Below are 7,500 nucleotides of genomic sequence, written 5' to 3'. Positions count from 1 at the left end.
ATCTCCATAATTATCATCTTCATAATTATCATCTTCATCATTATATTCATTGTCATTATCATCATCATTGTCATTATCATCATCATTATTATCACCATCAGCAGCAGCACTATCTTTGCCACCATCCAAAGCAAACATCAACATCATCATCATCCTTCTTACCACCATCATCAATATTAGCACTCTTATGCAACACCATATACTATAAAACATAAAATCATATACCATGGCACATCACAACACATCACATCACATCACACAACACCATACAAACATTCCATAACAGGAGACGACACAAACCAGAACCACATAATCCCTCCCTTAATTTTTAATCCTTCATCATCACTATTCCTCTTTCACATTATCCCTAATCGCCACGTACAGAGAAGAAAATAAAAATAAAAATAATCTCTGGTTCTCTCTCCTCTCCTCTTCTCGCGACACCTGACCTGACCTGACCTTCGCCCCCTCTCGCGATTGGCCTGTTCATCGGCAAAAGGTCATTATTCCCTCTTTCTCTGTTATGGGGAAGATGAGTTCTTGCTGCTGCTGGTTCTTCCCTGTGTTGCTTGGTGTTTTCTTGCTCGTTTTCATTGTTATTAGCATTGTTATTATTGTCGTTATCGTTATCATTATCTTTATTATTATTATTATTGTTATCATTATTATTATTATTATTATTATTATTATTATTATTATTATTATTATTATTGTTAATATTATTATTATTATTATTATCATTATTATTATTATTATTATTATTATTATTATTATTATTATTATTATTATTACTATTATTATTATTATTATTATTATTATTATTATTATTATTATCATTATTATTATTATTGTTATCATCATCATCATTATTACTATTATTATTACTATTATTATTATTATTACTATTATTATAATCATAATTATTATTGTTGTTATTGTTATTATGATCATTCCTGTCATTTTTAATACTTCCATTGTCTTTATTATCATTATCACTATTATTGCTATTGTTATTGTTATAATCATCAATATCATCGTTATTATTATTATTATCATTATTATTATTATTTTCATTATTGTTATTATTATTATTATTATTATTATCATTATTATTCATATTATTACTATTATCATTATCATCATTATTGTTACTATTATTATCATTATTAGCATCATTATCACTATCAATGCTCTGAGGATTAGTATTATCATCATAATTATGATTATCGTCATTATTGCTATGGTCTTTGTTATTGTCATTACTATCATTATCATTACTCCTATCATTACCATTATCAGTATTATTGCCATCATTATTATCATCATTATTATTGTTATCATTATCATTGTTCCGGTTTTCATCATTATCATTACGATCATCATCGTTATCATAGTATTCTTATTATAATCATCACTGTTGTCATTAACTCCATATCTGGTGGTTTAAACGGTTTTATTATTGCTGTTTGTTTCTCTGTCGATTGTCTGTCGGTTTGCCTCTCCCCATCTCCTCTCTCTCTCTCTCTCTCTCTCTCTCTCTCTCTCTCTCTCTCTCTCTCTCTCTCTCTCTCTCTCTCTCTCTCTCTCTCTCTCTCTCTCTCTCTCTCTCTCTCTCTCTCTCTCTCCCTTTTCTTTCTCTCTTCTCTCTCTCTCTCTCTCTCTCTCTCTCTCTCTCTCTCTCTCTCTCTCTCTCTCTCTCTCTCTCTCTCTCTCTCTCTCTCTCTCTCTCTCCTCTCTCTCTCTCTCTCTCTCTCTCTCTCTCTTTCTCCTCTCTCTCTCTCCTCTCTCTCTCTCTCTCTCTCTCTCTCTCTCTCTCTCTCTTCTTTCTCCTTTCTCTTTGTTGGTTTTAAACACTTTCCTTCATTCACTCAATTTATGACTCATTCCCTTTTCATACATCTTGTTTTTCCTCCCCCTCTCTCTTTTTCTTGCTCTTTCTTTTATCCATTCTCTAATAGTACTTAATTTTTCATTCTCTATTCTTCCTCTTTTTGACTTCAACTTTCCGTTTCTCCATCTCCTCTTTCATCATTTCCCCTTCTCCCTTCTTTTCTTTTTTCCTTTCTTTTATCTTCCCCCCTTCATAGTCCCTATCTCTTTTATTCTTTCCACTTTCTCTCTATCTCTTTGATTTCTTATGCTCTCTCTTTCTCTCCCTCTTTCTCTTCACTAGTCTACTCCCTTGTTATCCCTCTTTTTCTACCCCTTTTCTCTCCTTCAAATTTCCAATCTCCTTCTCTCCTCTTATTATTTATTCGACTTGTCTCCCTTTCTTCACTCTCCATATTTAATTCTCTCTCCTTTTTCCTCTCTTAATCCCTAATTCTTTTCCTCTCTGCCTTCTCTCTTTCCTCTCTTACTGTTAACTCCCTTTTTCTCCTCTATCTATCTAACCCCTCTCACCCTCTCGCTCTTCTTTCCTACTCCCTCAACCTCCAGTTTTTCCTCCTCCTTATTCCCTCACCTCTCTTTTCACCTCTTCTCTCCTCTTCTCCATCATCTGTAACTCCTTTTTCTCTCTCGCCTCCTCCACTCTCTCCTTGTAACTCCTCAACCCCTTTTTCCTCTTTTTCTCTCCTTCTCTCCTCCTCTTAATCCTCATCTCCTCTCTCTCTCTTGTTTTCTCCTCCTCTTCTCCTCCTCTTTATTCCCTCAACTTCCCTCTCCTCCTCCTTCGCCCTCTCTCCCTCCTCTTCTCCTCCTCTTAACTCCCTCATCCTCCCTCTCCTCCTCCTCTTCTCCTCCTCTTAACTCCCTCATCCTCCCTCTCCTCCTCCTCTTCTCCTCCTCCTTCGCCCTCCCTCCCTCCTCTTCTCCTCTTAACTCCCTCAACCTACTCCTCCTCCTCTTCTCCTCCTCCCTCGCCCTCTCTCCCTTCCTCTTTCCCCGCCTCGCATTCCCAATAGTTCATCGATTTCTCGTCAAAACAACCATCGCAGACTATAACGTCACGTGAAACTTTTCGCATTCGCCAATATCCATATATCCAAAATTCTTGGGCCATTTCCGTTTACGTTAACACGCTGCAATAACGAACGCCGAACGAAGTGGCATATAACGTAAAGAATGTCGGCGGAACATGCCCGTGTTGCAACGATTTTGTCAAACCTGGTGATTACTGCATGTTGTTGTTGTTGTTGTTGTTGTCGTTGTTTTTGGTTGTACGTTGTTTTCAAGGTTGATGGTCCGAGGATTATGAACAGCATTACTGCTATTAGGATGTTATTAGTTTTTCTTTTTTTTATTACTATTTTTTATTCAAAATTGATGATTGCGATCATTATAAAATTATTGCAGATATTGCAACTGCACTTCACGGCCCATATCTTTTCATAATCAAAATCAAAATAACTGAGACTTGCTTTCATCAACTATCATAATCAAATTCAGATTATTGCAAAATTATTCCCGATGAAATGGGAAATGACGAGTAAATGAGATTACAGAGTGAATTCAGTGGGATTCTTTATCATCTGAATCTCGGTTTTATAAAACAGATTTGTGCAGCGTTCCCATCCTTGCTCTTCTTCTTTTTTATCTTTTCGTGCTTTTCTCTTAATTATTCGTACGATTTGGACTTTGTATCTTAATTATTTTATTCATAATCGTTGGTATTGGGTTCATACATATGGATCATCTGGAACGTTCATGGCAGGAAGACGAGAGTGTAAAAAGGACTGTTTGGACTTCTTCATGAACATTGGTAGCGTGGCTTAGGGTCTGAAGAACAAGGCTGAAACAGCTTTCTTGGTTTATTTCTTAAGCTTGAGCAGTAGGACGTTGGAATGAGGGCTGCTGCTCCGAGGAGGAACGAGGTGCTCCCAGAGAGGATAGAGGAGGGAAGTGTTGCATCAATACATACTTCTTGCAAAGGGAAAGACAAACAACAGTGGTATGTCTGATGTGGCAGTAAGAATGGGTAAACAGATAGGTGAAGCAACGAGGGTACGTACATGTATGCATATATGTGTATGTGGTAGGATATATATGCAACAACTAGAATGACATGAAAGATACAAATTACGTTGATGATTGCATTATATAGAATACAATAGCAAAAACATATATGTGCAAAAAATGTTCGATGGACATAACATTGACAGCAGACATGATATATAAATACAAATGGTTATTACAAGGTTACAGACAGAGAGAGGGGGGAGGGGAAGGGAGAGGCTGAGAGATAAAGAGAGAGGGAGAGAGAGGGAGAGAGAGAGAGAGAGAGAGAGAGAGAGAGAGAGAGAGAGGGAGAGAGAGAGAGAGAGAGAGAGAGAGAGAGAGAGAGAGAGAGAGAGAGAGAGAGAGAGAGAGAGAGAGAGAGAGAGAGAGAGAGAGAGAAGAGAGAGAGAGAAGAAGAAAATGAAAAATAGATTAGCAGATACATTTGTTTTGGGTCAGATCCAACGCCATTGTCTTTGCATGATCAGTCATGATATCTATCCTGTCGGTGATTAACCAATTTTTTTTATTCGACGCTAGAAATAATAGTAATCCTTTAAGAAAATACGTAGATCCAAACTATGATAACAACAACAACAATCAAACAATAAGAATAGATACACGATTATTTTTTTTCTCTTTTAAGCATTCATTTATCTTTTCTTTTCTTTTTTTCTTTGACTGTCTCTCGTTTTCCGTTCTGACTCTGCCATTGTTACCTCTCCTGACCTGGCGTGGTCTGGATTCACCGAGGTGGTTAATGGGCGTGGGCGTGCGATGGGCGCCTTGAGGAGGACACGAGAGTCTGGCTGTCATCCAGGAGTGACCTTATCTTAACCCCGATCATTATCTCTCGGGGAAGGGAAAAAAGAGGGGAGAGGATTGGAGGAAGGGAGGGGTGGGAAAGGAAGGGAAAGGGAGGAGGAGAGGGTAGGGGAGGGGGAGAGAAGGGAGGATAGGAAGGGAGGGGAGTGGAACAGGAGGGAGAAGGGAGAGGAGGAGAGAGGAAGGAGAGAGGATTGAAGGAAGGGAGGGGTGACGAGAGAAGGAGAGGGGAGGTGAGGGGAAGGGAAAGGGAGGAGGAGAGGGTAGGGGAGGGGGAGTGAAGGGAGGATAGGAGGGGAGGGGAGTGGAACAGGAGGGAGAGGGGAGAAGAGGAGAGAGGAAGGAGAGAGGACGGGGAGGGGTGAGGAGGGGAGGGGAGGAGGGAAAGGAGCTATCTTTGAGAGGGGTGATGAGGAGTACGGATACGGACACTGGGAGAAAAGACGGTAAGCTCAAAAGGGGGGGGGGGTACTTTTTATAATTTCTCTCTATCTCTAATTCTCTCTGTATATGTCTTCACCTATCTTTTATATATATGTAACATGCACACACACACACACACACACACACACACACACACACACACACACACACACACACACACACACACAACACACACACACATATATATTTATAATATATAAATATATATATTATATATATAAAATATCATATATATATATATAAATATAAATATATATATATAAATATATATATTATATATACACACATATATATAAGTGTGTGAGTGTGTATACACACACATATGTGTGTGTGTGTGTTAGGTCATGTGTATTAAAAACATATTCTTTTTATGTATATAATATATATATATATATATATATAATATATATAAATATATATATATATATATATATATATATATCTATATTATAGTATATATGTATATAAATATATATAGCATGATATATATAAATATATATATATATAGTATATAAAAAATAATATATATTAAAGTATATATATAATATATATATATATATAGATCTATATATATATATATATATATCTTAAATAAATATATATATATATACACACACACACACACAACTCTCTCCCTCTTTATATATACTGTGGTTATTATTATCATCATAATTACTATCACTTGATTAACATCATTATCATTAACACCATAAATGTCATTATCATCTTCTTCCTCTACTTCTTCTCCCGTGATTTATCCTCTTCACTTTATCTTCTTCCTCAACCAACTCAACACACCCAAACCGAACGTTTCCAGAAAAAAAAAATCCCAAAATTCGACCCAAATTCGAAAATGATCATTCCCGAAGTTGTCTTCAACCTTTTCCTAAAATTGTCATCCTTTTTTTATTTTTTTTCTTCCTTTTTGAATAATATCAGAAGATGTTCCCACAACGATTCCCAAATCACCTATAATGACCTCGACGGTGTCAGTACACGATTCGGATTCTGGCTGAGATTCGAGGTCAGAGGTCGTTTTACTCAAGCAAGTTTTATATTTAGGCGGACTTTGTTTTTATGTTGTTGTTGCTATTTTTATCTTCGTTCTATTCTGTGTACATATTATTGTTATTTAATTTTGAGGGGGGGGGTCTGTAAGCAATCAAATTATTATCAAAATATTAAATTATTAAAGTTATCTAAGTGTCTGTTTATTATTATCGCTTTACATTGCAAGGGATAATTTTCGTCTTTTGGCTCAGCCTCTCTCTCCCGCGTTTCCTTCTCCTCCTCATACTGTTCCTTCTCCATCTTCTCTTCATCCTCCTCCTTCTCTCCCATCTTCTTCTCCTTCCTCATTTCCTCCTTCTCGACCTTCCTTACTCCTCCCCCTCTGTCACCTCCTCCTTCCCCTCCTCCTTCCTCTCCTTATCCGCAAATTCACTTATCCTCCTCTCTCTTCCTCCCTTCCTTCCTCCCTCCTCCCTCAATCACGCATTAATCCCCTCCGCTCAAAGAGGATTTGTCGGGTCCGCTCGTCTCACACTCATCGTCATATGCAAATGAGAATCTCTGCGCGCGTCTGTAAGTTGTTCGAACCTCTTAAACTCTCTCTTCGGGAGAATCGAATGCCACTTACGGTTCGAATCGTATTTCGGAATATTTGGATCTTTTCAAAGGCATTTTTTGTTGATTAATAGATGTTGATATTAAGAGGTAGATATTCATAACAGATAATATGTCTCTCTCTTTCTTTCTCTCTCTCTCTCTCTCTCTCTCTCTATCTATCTATCTATCTATCTATCTATCTATCTATCTATCTATCTATCTCTCACTCTTTCTGTAAAGGTCTGAGTGGCGACCTCTGCAAGATTAATGGTAGCTTGGCTTAGGGTGTGACGAACATGACCGAAACAGCTTTCTTGATTTATATCTTAAGCTTGAACAGTAGTGTGTTGAGTGAGGGCTGCTCCTCCGAGCTTCTCTGCTCCCCGAGAGGAGACTCTTAACCACAATGTATGGTTTGTCTGAGGATATGTGTTAATCACGTGTGTGACATATGACACTGTAATGAGAAGGAGGAAGTGTTGCATGTTTACATAACTCTTACGAAAGGAAAAACAAAACAACACTGGTACGTTTGGCGTGACAGTAAGAGAGGGGTAAACAGATAGGTGAAGTAATGAGTGTACGTATATGTATGTGTACACGTGTAGGTGGTAAGATATATATGTAACTAATAAAATGACAAGAAAGATACAAAATATATTGATGAGTGTATTATACAGAAGA

At 37.3% G+C, this 7,500-nt stretch overlaps 1 protein-coding gene across 2 annotated transcripts in view; it reads left to right on the top strand.

The window, feature by feature from the left end:
• The window catches only part of LOC122248070 (phospholipase A2), a 49,639-nt gene that overhangs the window by 28,113 nt on the left and 14,026 nt on the right, over window positions 1-7,500 (top strand). The window lies entirely within an intron of this gene.

This window comes from Penaeus japonicus, unplaced genomic scaffold (genome assembly GCF_977035675.1).
Source record: "Penaeus japonicus unplaced genomic scaffold, GWHDUDI00000001_assembly GWHDUDI00000014, whole genome shotgun sequence".
NCBI classification, from domain to species: Eukaryota; Metazoa; Arthropoda; class Malacostraca; order Decapoda; family Penaeidae; genus Penaeus; species Penaeus japonicus.
The sequence above is the reverse complement of the archived record's forward strand: the minus strand, read 5'-3'. Positions and strand labels throughout refer to the sequence as shown.